Below are 14,659 nucleotides of genomic sequence, written 5' to 3'. Positions count from 1 at the left end.
TATGGATCAGGGATAGGACATATACCCTATGGATCAGGGATAGTACACATCCCCTATGGATCAGGGATTGGACATATACCCTATGGATCAGGGATAGGACATATACCCTATGGATCAGGTATAGGACATATACCCTATAGATCAGGGATAGGACATATACCCTATGGATCAGGTATAGGACATATACCCTATAGATCAGGGATAGGACATATACCCTATGGATCAGGGATAGGACATATACCCTATGGATCAGGGATAGGACATATACCCTATGGATCAGGTATAGGACACATTCCCTATGGATCAGGTATAGTACACATCCCCTATGGATCAGGTATAGGACATATACTCTATGGATCAGGTATAGTACACATCCCCTATGGATCAGGTATAGGACATATCCCCTTTTGATCAGGTATAGTACACATCCCCTATGGATCAGGGATAGGACCTCCTTGGTTATCAATGGGACTATGGGTTCAATGGAAATGGCATGACACCAATGACCCTGGCTTCAAGTTATTTACTTATTTATTTTTATTTATTTATAAATAAAGGTGAACAGGTGATAACATCACATCCAGGATCTCCTTAGTACATCATCAATAGGAAAGCCCTTCCCCTAAATCTAATCAATTGCTAAAGTCATTTTACCCTGTGTTTATGATGCTATGAGCGCTGCTCCTGAGTTGGTTAATTCTTCTCCATAATCACCTGCAGGTAATAGGAAAGCACTTGTCCTGAATCTAATCAATTGCTATATTCATTGTACCCTTTGTCTATGATGCTTTGAGTGCTGCTCCTGAGTTGGTTAATTCTTCTCCATAGGCACATGCAGGTATAAAGTCTTCTCTAGTTTTCAAAGGTGAACATGTGATAAGATTACATTCAGGATCTCCTTAGTACATTCTTCAATAGGAAAGCCCTTCTCCTAAATCTAATGAATTGCTATATTCATTGCACCCTGTGTTTATGATGCTATGAGCGCTGCGCCTGAGTTGGTTAAATCTTCTCCATAGTCACCTGCAGGTACTAGGAAAGCCCTTTTCCTAAATCTAACCAATTGCTATATTCATTGCACCCTGTGTTTATGATGCTATGAGCGCTGCACCTGAGTTGGTTAATTCTTCTCCATAGTCACCTGCAGGTAATAGGAAAGCACTTGTCCTGAATCTAATCAATTGCTATATTCATTGTACCCTTTGTCTATGATGCTATGAGTGCTGCTCCTGAGTTGGTTAATTTTACTTCCTATGCACTTGCAGGTACAAAGTATTTTCTAGTCATTATTGATTCCTCAATACATTCATTCATGGTGTTGGTAATAGTCATCAATTGCAAAGTTTTATTGCCTTATTTCATGAGCAATCATGATGGTTTTTACCCTTTGTTTATGGTGCTATGAGTGCTGCTCCTGAGTACGTTAATTCTTCTCAATGGGCACCTACAGGTATAAAGTCTCTAGTTATCAATGATTAATCAATAGGATATTTCATGGTGTTGGTAATAGTCATCAAGTGTAAAGCTTTTATTGCCTTATTTCATGAGCAATCATGTTGGTTTTTACTAAACAGTGAAGTGAACCCATTGGGGGATTTGATGACAAACTAGTCATAGTACCACTTCTATGTTGGCTGCAAAAGGCCCCTATGTAAGAACAATATATGGTCCCTTTGCAGCCCAAAAGTTCATCAAAATGCCCAATTCCATTTGCGTTGGAGATAGTAAGGGGTCCCCGTACCCTTAGGGTGCCTTATTGCACCAATGATGTGTCCACCCTAAATAGTGTTAGCATCATCTACTTTCCCATTCTTTTCTTCTGCAGCATTGAATGATGCACCCGCATACAGCTGATTTAAAGGGCAAGACTGGGGTTGTTAGTGGTGGGTTTAAGAAAATGCAACAATGCCTGGCAGCTAAACGGTCACATAATCCTTTTTGGCCAGTTTTACAAGCACTAATACTATTTATTGCTTGTAAGTGCAAGCCTCTATCTCTGAAGTTGAGTCTACAAAGAGTCATTTGGCTACAGGTTGAATGCATTGCGGCTGATGGATGGCTTTCATTATAGGAGGTTTGGTATATAGACAAGGTGCAGAGTCCCAGAGAAGCCCCTTCTTGTGACTGGAAACAGCCATTAGTCATATAAAGTCAGATGGAGAAAAAAAAAATGAAAGGTGCACTGTAATGTAAATGCAATGCAAGGTATTACGGACTACAGAGTGATAAATGACGGAAGGAACCCATTAATGACATCTTACTATTTCACGTTTCCCATGTAAATTGATTTACCGCATTCCTGTCTTAGCATTAATTACCAAATATGCCAAAGTTGACAAGTTGCTATTAAATTCCCTTGATTTTTTTTTTCTTTCTTCGTTTTGTAAAAATCCTTAACTCGCAGGGTTGCCTAGCAATGCAGAAAAAACCCCGAAAGTCCTTGGTTTTGAAAGGGAAATCCCAGTTTTCTCCAGCTAGGGTTCACTGTATTACCTGAGCAGGAGAGGAACATTGTATCATATCAATAGAATTCCAGAAGTGCAGTGAAGACTGAACAAAAGGATACATTGCTCTTGTGGACATTGTCAATTCAAGTTATTGTTTTGTTCTAATGGTCACCAAATTCCAAAAGTTCACCCCATATTGAGATGAGTCCTCCCTGCTGTAAAGAGTGATAGGAATATACATGAAAATGTTAAGAGAGCTGCTGTTTACAAAGTGGCAATTGGCTCACACACAATCAGGGGCGGACATATCATTGGTGCAACCTGTACAGCTGCACAGGGACCCTATAGCTCAGGGGGCCACTATTACCTCCAACGCAGGTGGAATTGTGCATTATGATGAGCAATTGGGCAGCAAAGGGTCTATATATTCCTCTTGTATATGTGCCCACCGGTGCATACAATGGATACTCATAATCTATACACCATGAATATTTTTTGTATACAGCCTTCGAGTGCCTTATTGACTCATTTGGAGCATATATAAGTACATGCATATTTAATGTAGCATTGGAGTAATGAACATCTTTACTGCATAGGGTGATGATGCTTTTGCAAAGTGCTTTGGCACAAAGAAGACTGTGACATTATGGTCTCCATATAATGCAGTGAATGTGGATATTTATTTTGGGTAGCCAAAGGTTAATTATCCAGAAAAGTGCCCAGTAATGCACAGACCCTACCTCTGCCCCCCACAGCCATCAGATGCCTGCACCGACCCTACCTCTGCTCCCCTCAGCCATCATGTGCCTGCACACACCCTACCTCTGCTCCCCTCAGCCATCATGTGCCTGCACTGACCCTACCTCTGCACCCTCAGCCATCATGTGCCTGCACAGACCCTACCTCTGCTCCGCTTAGCCATCATGTGCCTGCACCGAGCCTACCTCTGCTCCGCTCAGCCATCATGTGCCTGCACCGACCCTACCTCTTCTTCCCTCAGCCATCATCTGCCTGCACTGACCCTACCTCTGCTCCCTTCAGCCATCATGTGGCTGCACCGACCCTACCTCTGCTCCGTTAGCCATCATGTGCCTGCACAGACCCTACCTCTGCTCCGCTCAGCCATCATGTGCCTGCACCGACCCTACCTCTGCTCCGCTCAGCCATCATGTGCCTGCACACACCCTACCTCTGCTCCCTTCAGCCATCATGTGCCTGCACCGACCCTACCTCTGCTTCCCTCAGCCATCATTTGCCTGCATCGACCCTACCTCTGCTCCCCTCAGCCATCATGTGCCTGCACAGACCCTACTTCTGCCCCCCTCAGTCATAATGTGCCTGCACCGACCCTACCTCTGCTCCCCTCAGCCATCATGTGCCTGCACGACCCTACCTCTGCTCCTCTCAGCCATCATGTGCATGCACCGACCCTACCTCTGCTCCCCTCAGCCATCATGTGCTTGCACCAACCCTACCTCTGCTCCCATCATCCATCATGTGCCTGCACCAACCCTACCTCTGCTCCCATCATCCATCATGTGCCTGCACCAACCCTACCTCTGCTCCCATCATCCATCATGTGCCTGCACCGACCCTACCTCGGCTCCCCTCAGCCATCATGTGCCTGCACACACCCTACCTCTGCTCCCCTCAGCCATCATGTGCCTGCACTGACCCTACCTCTGCACCCTCAGCCATCATGTGCCTGCACAGACCCTACCTCTGCTCCGCTTAGCCATCATGTGCCTGCACCGAGCCTACCTCTGCTCCGCTCAGCCATCATGTGCCTGCACCGACCCTACCTCTGCTTCCCTCAGCCATCATCTACCTGCACTGACCCTACCTCTGCTCCCTTCAGCCATCATGTGGCTGCACCGACCCTACCTCTGCTCCCTTCAGCCATCATGTGCCTGCACAGACCCTACCTCTGCTCCGCTTAGCCATCATGTGCCTGCACCGAGCCTACCTCTGCTCCGCTCAGCCATCATGTGCCTGCACCGACCCTACCTCTGCTTCCCTCAGCCATCATTTGCCTGCATCGACCCTACCTCTGCTCCCTTCAGCCATCATGTGGCTGCACTGACCCTACCTCTGCTTCCCTCAGCCATCATTTGCCTGCACCGACCCTACCTCTGCTCCCCTCAGCCATCATGTGCCTGCACAGACACTACTTCTGCCCCCCTCCAGTCATAATGTGCCTGCACCGACCCTACCTCTGCTCCCCTCAGCCATCATGTGCCTGCACGACCCTACCTCTGCTCCCCTCAGCCATCATGTGCTTGCACCAACCCTACCTCTGCTCCCGTCAGCCATCATGTGCCTCCACCGATCCTACCTCTGCTCCCCTCAGCCATCATGTGCCTGCACTGACCATACCTCTGCTCCCCTCAGCCATCATGTGCCTGCACCAACCCTACCTCTGCTCCCATCATCCATCATGTGCCTGCACCAACCCTACCTCTGCTCCCATCATCCATCATGTGCCCGCACCGACCCTACCTCGGCTCCCCTCAGCCATCATGTGCCTGCACCGATCCTACCTCTGCTTCCCTCAGCCATCATGTGCCTGCACTGACCATACCTCTGCTCCCCTCAGCCATCATGTGCCTGCACCGACCCTACCTCTGCTCCCATCATCCATCATATGCCTGCACCGACCCTACCTTTGCTCCCTCAGCCATCATGTGCCTGCACCGACCCTACCTCTGCTCCCCTCAGCCGTCATGTGCCTGCACCGACCCTACCTCTGCTCCCCTCAGCCGTCATGTGCCTGCACTGACCCTACCTCTGCTCCCCTCAGCCGTCATGTGCCTGCACTGACCCTACCTCTGCTCCCCTCAGCCATTATGTGCCTGCACCGACCCTACTTTTGCTCCCCTCAGCCATCATGTCCCTGCTCCACCCTACCTCTGCTCCCTTCAGCCATCATGTGCCTGCACTGACCCTACCTCTGCTCCCCTCAGCCATCATGTGCCTGCTCCACCCTACGTCTGCTCCCTTCAGCCATCATGTGCCTGCACTGACCCTACCTCTGCTCCCCTCAGCCATCATGTGCCTACACCGACCGTACCTCGGCTCCCCTCAGCCATCATGTGCCTGCACAGACCCTACCTCTGCTCTGCTCAGCCATCATGTGCCTGCACAGACCCTACCTCTGCTCCGCTCAGCCATCATGTGCCTGCACAGACCCTACCTCTGCTCCACTCAGCCATCATGTGCCTGCACTGACCCTACCTCTGCTCCCCTCAGCCATCATGTGCCTGCACAGACCCTACCTCTGCTCCGCTCAGCCATCATGTGCCTGCACTGACCCTACCTCTGCTCCCCTCAGCCATCATGTGCCTGCACCGACCCTACCTCTGCTCCCCTCAGCCATCATGTGCCTGCACCGACCCTACCTCTGCTCCCCTCAGCCATCATGTGCCTGCACCAACCCTACCTCTGCTCCCCTCAGCCATCATGTGCCTGCACCGACCCTACCTCTGGTCCCAGTAAGACATAATCAGACAACACCACTAGGGAAATCCCAATTTAAATGCTTTTTCCTTCCCATTAGAACCAGTGAGGGTCCACTGGTTTCAGCAGTCTTCAGAGAGTCGTACTATGCTGGATGCAAATTTGGCTAATAGATCTGGATTCCCCCCTCTATTAGTTCAAGGGTCGTCTACGGGTGTGTGTATATGGTAGCTGTCAAGATGGCGCTTACCTAGGGACCATACATCATCAATGCATTACATCAGCCTAACATGCAAATATTTTGGTGCCTCCTGACAGCACTCACAGCTATATACACACAGGGCTAGGACAGCAATCTTCCTGTCCACCATTGCCGAGCTAATCGTTGGCAAATACACCCACAGTGGTTTTACGTAATCTCCTGATTGCATTAGAATCGAGTGTAAACATTGCAGTTTCGGAAAGAGCCGTAACAGGGAATCTCTCCACTGAAAAATGAGGTCACTCCGGCTATAAATAAAGCAGAAGATCCTACGTACGACATGCTCCGTCTCATATGGATGCGCACCTGATCTGACGTATCCCGATTGGCTTTTCAGAATAGCATGGGACACGTCTTCTTCATTGGCGGGTGTCGGAACAGTAGGTTATATTTTGGCAATGGTTCTGCCAACTTGGATTAAAGCTTTATTGCATAACAAAACCCATTTAAAGAGACAATCAGCCGACCCCCACTGGTCCGGTGACTCTTACCACCGGCGATCAGATGTTATGACCACTGTAGTGTACCACTGGCCGACCGAGACAGTATAGGGCCCCTGTGCAAGGACGGTATATGGGCCCCTTTTCAGTCCAAGAGCTCATCAAAATTCACAATACCACCTATTTTTGGAAGTAGAAAAGGGCCCCCCAACCTCTTGGGCCCCAAGATGCACCAATAATATGGCCGCCCCTGGATGGCCCCATTGAAATGACCTCCATATGTGTGAAAGTAAGGGAGAATCGTATTGCTTTGGTTCATAAAGTGGAACCCTAATGAGAACTGGTGGACACAGACAGAAAAGGTCCCTGTGCAAGAACAATATTTGGGCCCTTTGCAACCCAAGGGTTAATAAAAATGCAAAATTCCACCTGCTTTGGAGCTGGATAGGCCCCCCTTATCTATTGAGCTTCTGTGCAAGAACAATATTTGGGCCCCTTGCAACCCAAAGGCTCATCTAAATGCAAAATTACACCTGCTTTGGAGCTGGATATGGCCCCCTTATCTATTGGGCTCCTGTGTAAGAACAATATTTGGGCCCATTGCAACCCAAGGGTTCATAAAAATGCAAAATTCCACCTGCTTTGGAGCTGGATAGGCCCCCCTTATCTATTGAGCTTCTGTGCAAGAACAATATTTGGGCCCCTTGCAACTCAAAGACTCAAACTTCTTTGGAGCTAGATGTGGCCCCCTTAACTCCCAGGTCCCTGTGCGGCCGCTCAGGCTGCACCAATGATATACCCACCCCTGCAATAGATCATATACTTAATGGACCCCCTCTTTGTAAATGATCATGCTTAATGTCTACTTACCCTACGCGTCCTACAGGACATTATTCAGAGGGGGCGTCACATAGGATAATGATTGCCTTTATGTTAAAGTGATTGCTTCAAAATTGAAGCCGGCACCGCCCCTCTCAATCCTCTGATCACTGCAGGTGCAGCCTCCGAGACCCCATCGATCAGTTTTACCTTTTCATTGCAGTGGCCACTACTGGAGAAATGTGGTACTACATGCCAGTCATCTGATCACTGCAGGTGCAGCCTCCAAGACCCCATCGATCAGCTTTACCTTTTTCATTGCAGTGGCCAGTACTGGAGAAATGTGGTACTACATGCCAGTCATCTGATCACTGCAGGTGCAGCCTCCTAGACCCCATTGATCAGTTTTACCTTTACATTGCAGTGGTTACTACTGGAAAAATGTGGTACTACATGCCAGTCATCTGATCACTGCAGGTGCAGCCTCCGAGACCCCATTGATCAGTTTTACCTTTGCATTGCAGTGGCCACTAGTGGAGAAATATGGTACTACATGCCAGTCATCTGATCACTGCAGGTGCAGCCTCCAAGACCCCATTGATCAGTTTTACCTTTTCATTGCAGTGGCCACTAATGGAGAAATGTGGTACTACATGCCAGTCTATTAAATCAATGGCCAAATATGGAATGCCTAAGGCGGCTGGGTCCTCCAGGGCGGCTCTCCACCCAGATTGATAAATGGGGCTTCTATATGAATCTATATGTCCAAATCAGGTAGATAAAAAGGGGTTGCCTTCATAAGACATCCCCATTAATAAAAGCAAACCCTCTTTTTTTATTATTGGAGGTGCTGCATGGATTTATGGACTCCCTTTTAGTGCAGGCATTGTGGATGCAGCGCGGTTTTGCAGCTTTGGATGGAGACGTGACTATCGTCATTTACCATTTTTTTTAATCAGCATTCCGAATGTAGATCTGCACCGGCCACTGGAGGGTTAATGGCTTCACACATCAAATGCATCCCGAGTAACGCGCCATCGAGGCGTAGTAACAGCTAGATAGCGGCTCTTCTCATCACCACCCCCCACCTTTGTTATATCATGAGTCATAGAGGTAGAGAAGTGCGGACTCCAACCTCATCATCCTAGAAAATGAATAATACCGCCATCCAGAGCAATCGCCAGACACCGGTCATCACTGCTGATACATTGTATCTTTAGGGTGGAATCCTAAATTCTATTATTTCCCAAATCCGCGCAAAATTGGAGTCATATTCAATTCTGAACTAGCACATCATGGCTTCTTAAAGGGGCTTAATATGTCTTAGCTGTTTTGCTTTTTAAGTCATGATCTCTGCTTGCTGTCAGTGAATGGAACATACATGATAGTGCCCCATTCTCATAGCTAAAACATTAGAAGGATGAAGTATTGCAGCACTCCAGCCGCTATGAGACTATAACTCCAAACATGCCTCCTGTCAGGGAATGCTGGGGGTTGTAGTTCCTCAACAGCTGGAGGTCTATAGGTCTGTCTCTGCATGTTTAGGTTCTATGTATGGATCATATAACCAGTGATTATAATTCCCATACATTAGGTGGATGGGGGTCAACCTGTTTTCTGTTGACCATATGGCCCCTTTAAGACTTTGTATCATCTGTAAGGTCTTAACCAACACAAGCAAATCATTTTTATTAATAGCGCCACTCTTGTCAAAAGGCAGCCCACGGACGAGAGTGGTGCGAATTCTGGGACCAAAAAAACAAACCCTGCTATCTAATCCCCGGGTATCACTAATGGGGTACATGTCATTCCATCATATTGACTAAAGATTTAATTTAGTCTAGAAATATCTGCCAAACAGATATGTTGGCGCACAAATATCAGCTGCTTCTGACGCGCCATCTGTTCCTCTGTCCAAGACGTTCTGAAGCGCATCTTCTTCCAATGCTTAGCAGACTATTATTAGCTGCAGGCAACATCACAAATACACGGATCCTGGTGTAAAACATTTATGAGCAAATGCTCTCAGTATTAGTCCTGCTCAGTATTAGTCCTGCTCAGTATTAGTCCTGCTCAGTATTAGTCCTGCTCAGTATTAGTCCTGCACTGTATTAGTTCTGCTCAGTATTAGTCCTGCACAATATTAACCCTGCTCAGTATTAGTCCTGCACAGTATTAGTCATGCTCAGTATTAGTCATGCTCAGTATTAGTCCTGCTCCATATCAGTCCTGCTCAGTATTAGTCCATCTCAGAATTACTCATGCTCAGTATTAGTCCTGCACAGAATTAGTCCTGCTCAGTATTAATCCTGCTCAGTATTAATCCTGCTCAGTATTAGTCTTGCACAGAATTAGTCCTGCTCAGTATTAGTCCTGCTCAGTATTAGTCCTGCTCAGTATTAGTCCTGCACAGTATTAGCTTGCTCAGTATTGGACCTGCACAGTATTAGTCCTACTCAGTATTAGTATTAGTCCATCTCAGAATTACTCATGCTCAGTATCAGTCCTGCCCAGTATCAGTCCTGCCGAGTATCAGTCCTGCCCAGTATCAGTCCTGCTCAATATCAGTCCTGCACAGTATCAGTCCTGCACATTATCAGTCCTGCCCAGTATCAGTCCTGCACAGTATTAGTCCTGCTCAGTATTAGTCCTGCACAGTATTAGTCCTGCTCAGTATTAGTCCTGCTCAGTATCAGTCTTGCACAGTATTAGTCCTGCTCAGTATCAGTCCTGCTCAGTATCAGTCCTGCTCAGTATTAGTCCTGCTCAGTATCAGTCCTGCACAGAATTAGTCCTGCTCAGTATTAGTCCTGCTCAGTATTAGTCCTGCTCAGTATCAGTCCTGCTCAGTATCAGTCCTGCATAGTATTAGTCCTGCTCAGTATTAGTCCTGCTCAGTATTAGTCCTGCTCAGTATTAGTCCTGCTCAGTATTAGTCCTGCTCAGTATTAGTCCTGCACAGTATCGGTCTTGCTCAGTATTAGTCCTGCTCAGTATTAGTCCTGCTCAGTATTAGTCCTGCTCAGTATTAGTCCTGCTCAGTATTAGTCCTGCACAGTATCGGTCTTGCTCAGTATTAGTCCTGCTCAGTATTAGTCCTGCACAGTATTAGTCCTGCTCAGTATTAGTCCTGCTCAGTATTAGTCCTGCTCAGTATCACTCCTCCTTAGTTCTGCTTATTATTACTCGTATTCAATATTAGTCGGAAGCAGGACATATTTTAGGAACTTCCATATTTTTGCATACATTTCCAGGTTGGCTTCAGTTCAAGGGTAGATTTACCTTAAGGACAGTGTCTGCGAGGACTGCGGAATCTGCTTTCTTTGTGTAGTACATCTCTCTATCCCCCTATCAGCGCATGCGCAGTATATACCTTGCACGGCACTCACGTTGGTCCTCTTTCCTGTGGGTGCTGTGAAGCTGGGAAACGTTGAGCAAACAGATTTTGCAAGACCCATGTTTTTCCGTAGTACCTCCCTTGCCCCCTCCCACACCCCCCCAAAGGACATATCGAGAAATCTAAAAAAAAAAATGTCCAAAAACAGATGATCTGCTAAAAGAAATCAATTTAGTTGGGAATGATAAACTATGTTTTGTAAAATTATGAAGGTTCAGGAGGTTTGAAACCAAGAACACTACATTTTACAATAACCAAGTTAAGGAACCTTTAAACGATCTTGCTCCGCCCCCGAGGAACAGTCAAAAACAAGGAAAGGTCAGACTGATAGAGATGAGCTGCCGGCCACTGCTTCAAGGTAACCAAAGATTGAGAGATTGTTAAAAGTTGGAACATTCTTATTTTTTTAGGGGTTGTCCACCTAGATAAACATGATAGGATTGGTTATAATCATCATTATCAGATGGGAATCTGAAATGTACCCCTTAAAGGTTCAGTTGTTACCAAGTGTTGAGTAAAAGTGCACAGTATATTGAGCCTCATACCTGTGCAGTGGCCATTTTTGGATACTGCGGGTCAGATCCTATTGGAGTGGACAACCCCTTTAAGGTGAAGCTTCACTTTGGATTAAATATAAACAGTATGCAAATAAACGTCCATAAAAAAAAGATTGGATGTCAGATACAGAACACTCCCCGTCTGGCATCTGCTTTCAAAGGCGTTGGAGGTGTTGCGCTGGCGTCCCTGCACGGACGCCAACTTACTCACTGCATCGGCCAGGTCACGTCCTCCTCTCATTCCCCCAGCCGCAGCCCAGGTCTCTAGGTAGTGTGCTTATGGCGCTCACACAGGCCTTCCTCTTAAAGGGCTGGTGCGCCATTTACCAGAATTGCCTCTCTGTGGCTGAGGGGCACTATTTATTTAAGGCACCCTCCCATTAGGGAAGGTGCCTGTGCAATGCTTTTAGTTAGTCAGTCTCCAGTCTGCTAGCTTGTTGTCAGGTTTCCATGCTGCTGTCCCATTATCCCTGTGTCTGTCACATGTACCTGCCTTCCCATACCTATTTGTTCCTGCCGTGCCCACCATTTCTGTCTGCCTCAGCCATCCCGCCTGTACCTGTTCCTATACCTGAGTCCATCCCCTGCCCTGGGATGAGCTGCCACAGTCCCGGTCACTGCCCTGGGAGTAGTACCTGGTGTCTGCCTCGTGATAGGCACTTAGTTAAGCCCCTCTGACTAAAGAGTAAGCCCAGGTACCCCCTGTGGTCCAGTGGGTCCACTAACCTCACTTGCTACCCCTACACTGGCCTCGAGCATGACAAGAGGGTACACCTGCAGATCATATCTATTCTGTCATCATTCTCCCCCAAATTTCATAGGTAAGTATTAGCCCCCCTATCTCATAGTTATAGGGCTAGGAGAAGATGAGGAAAAACTAATATACACCTGAAACCACGGCGTTACCTGTAGGAGGGCAGCGCGCCGCCTCCCGGCACAGAACTGGCGCTGGCCTGTGCCTGTGTGGTCGCTAATGAATGAGCGTTTTTATGGAGAAAAATAATTACAGAGCAAAATTAGATAATAAGCACAAGCTTTTTACAATACCCAGGGCGACCATCGAAACGGAATAATTCCCCAGTCTCAGCTTTTTACTGAGTTTATTATAAAACACATAAAATATACGGTTATTGCCAAACACAAGAGCGAATCAGATGACGTAGAAGATGCAGAGGAGCGCATGTATGTAATGCTTAAAGGGATAGTAGGAAATTAAAAAAGAAAATACGCCACTCGGGGCTACAGGCAGTGCCTGGTATTGCAGCTTAGTCTCATTCAGATACCAAAGAACGGACAATTTTGAAATGAAAGAATATTCTGGATACAATGATATTTTTAATAATGCCACTGCATATGTAGCCATTGTTATCTATTTTCAGGTGCTCATGAGATTTGGTGTAGGCACAATATACAAGTGTACAGTACAGACCAAACGTTTGGACACACCTTCTCTTTCAAAGAGTTTTCTTTATTTTCAAGACTCTGAAAATTGTAGATTCACTTTGAAGGCATCAAAACTATGAATTATCACATGTGGAATGAAATACTTAAAAAAGTGTGAAACAACTGAAAATATGTCTTATATTCTAGGGTCTTCAAATTAGCCACCTTTTGCTTTGATTACTGCTTTGCACACTCTTGGCATTCTCTTGATGAGCTTCAAGAGGTAGTCACCGGAAATGGTCTTCCAACAGTCTTGAAGGAGTTCCCAGAGATGCTTAGCACTTGTTGGCCCTTTTGCCTTCACTCTGCGGTCCAGCTCACCCCAAACCATCTCGATTGGGTTCAGGTCTGGTGACTGTGGAGGCCAGGTCATCTGGCGTAGCACCCCATCACTCTCCTTAGTCAAATATCCCTTACACAGCCTGGAGGTGTGTCTGGGGTCATTGTCCTGTTGAAAATAAATGAGGGTCCAACTAAACGCAAACCGGATGGAATAGCACGCCGCTGCAAGATGCTGTGGTAGCCATGCTGGTTCTGTATGCCTTCAATTTTGAATAAATCCTCAACAGTGTCACCAGCAAAGCCCCCCCACACCATCACACCTCCTCCTCCATGCTTCACGGTGGGAACCAGCCATGTAGAGTCCATCCGTTCACCTTTTCTACAAAGACACGGTGGTTGGATCCAAAGATCTCAAATTTGGACTCATCAGACCAAAGCACAGATTTCCACTGGTCTAATGTCCATTCCTTGTGTTCTTTAGCCCAAACAAGTCTCTTCTGCTTGTTGCCTGTCCTTAGCAGTGGTTTCCTAGCAGCTATTTTACCATGAAGGCTGCTGCACAAAGTCTCCTCCTAAGGGTGGAAACACATCTATGCGAGTAAAATCGGTCCGACTGGGCTGAAAAAAACTCGGCTGATTTTAGTTCACGTTAGGTGTGAGTGCAACGCAAGTGCGATGCTATTTCTGAGATTTTACTAGCGTGTGTAATGCGTGTGTAATGCGTGTGTAATGCGTGTGTAATGCGTATTTTTTACTATGTCATCTGCCATTCAGCGCTGCTACATGGCCGCTGACAGCAGACACAGACAGCCATGTAGCAGAGCTGAATGGCAGATGACAGCAGACACAGACAGAGCCGCACTGTCAGAATGAACTCGGGTGAACTTCACCCGACTTCATTGTCATGCTGCGGCTCTGTCTGTGTCGCGCCCTGATTAGCGGTCACCTGTGAAGACTCACCGGTGACCGCTAATCCCCTGAGTAACTGAAGTTAGCAGCCCTCTCTCATACTCACCAATCCCCGATCCCCGGCGCTGCACGGCATTCACACTGCTCCGGCGGCTTTTACTGTTTTGAAAAAGCCGGCCGCCCATTAAACAATTTCGTATTCCCTGCTTTCCCCGCCCACCAGCGCCTATGATTGGTTACAGTGAGACACGCCCCCACTCTGAGTGACAGGTGTCACACTGCACCCAATCACAGCAGCCGGTGGGCGGGTCTATACTGTGCAGTGAAATAAATAAATAAATAATTAAAAAAAACGGCGTGCGGTCCCCCCCAATTTTAATACCAGCCAGATAAAGCCATACGGCTGAAGGCTGGTATTCTCAGGATGGGGAGCCCCACGTTATGGGGAGCCCCCCAGCCTAACAATATCAGCCAACAGCCGCCCAGAATTGCCGCATACATTATATGCGGCAGTTCTGGGACTGTACCCGGCTCTTCCCGATTTACCCTGGTGCGTTGGCAAATCGGGGTAATAAGGAGTTATTGGCAGCCCATAGCTGCCAATAAGTCCTAGATTAATCATGTCAGGCGTCTATGAGACACCCTCC

The 14,659-nt window shown here is 47.2% G+C and overlaps 1 protein-coding gene across 1 annotated transcript in view; it reads left to right on the top strand.

Annotated features, from left to right (window-relative positions):
* The window catches only part of LHFPL4 (LHFPL tetraspan subfamily member 4), a 128,909-nt gene that overhangs the window by 1,439 nt on the left and 112,811 nt on the right, over nt 1-14,659 (top strand). The gene's annotated exons all lie outside the window — the stretch shown is intronic.

This window comes from Anomaloglossus baeobatrachus, chromosome 8, assembly GCF_048569485.1.
Source record: "Anomaloglossus baeobatrachus isolate aAnoBae1 chromosome 8, aAnoBae1.hap1, whole genome shotgun sequence".
In the NCBI taxonomy this organism is placed as follows: Eukaryota; Metazoa; Chordata; class Amphibia; order Anura; family Aromobatidae; genus Anomaloglossus; species Anomaloglossus baeobatrachus.
The sequence above is the reverse complement of the archived record's forward strand: the minus strand, read 5'-3'. Positions and strand labels throughout refer to the sequence as shown.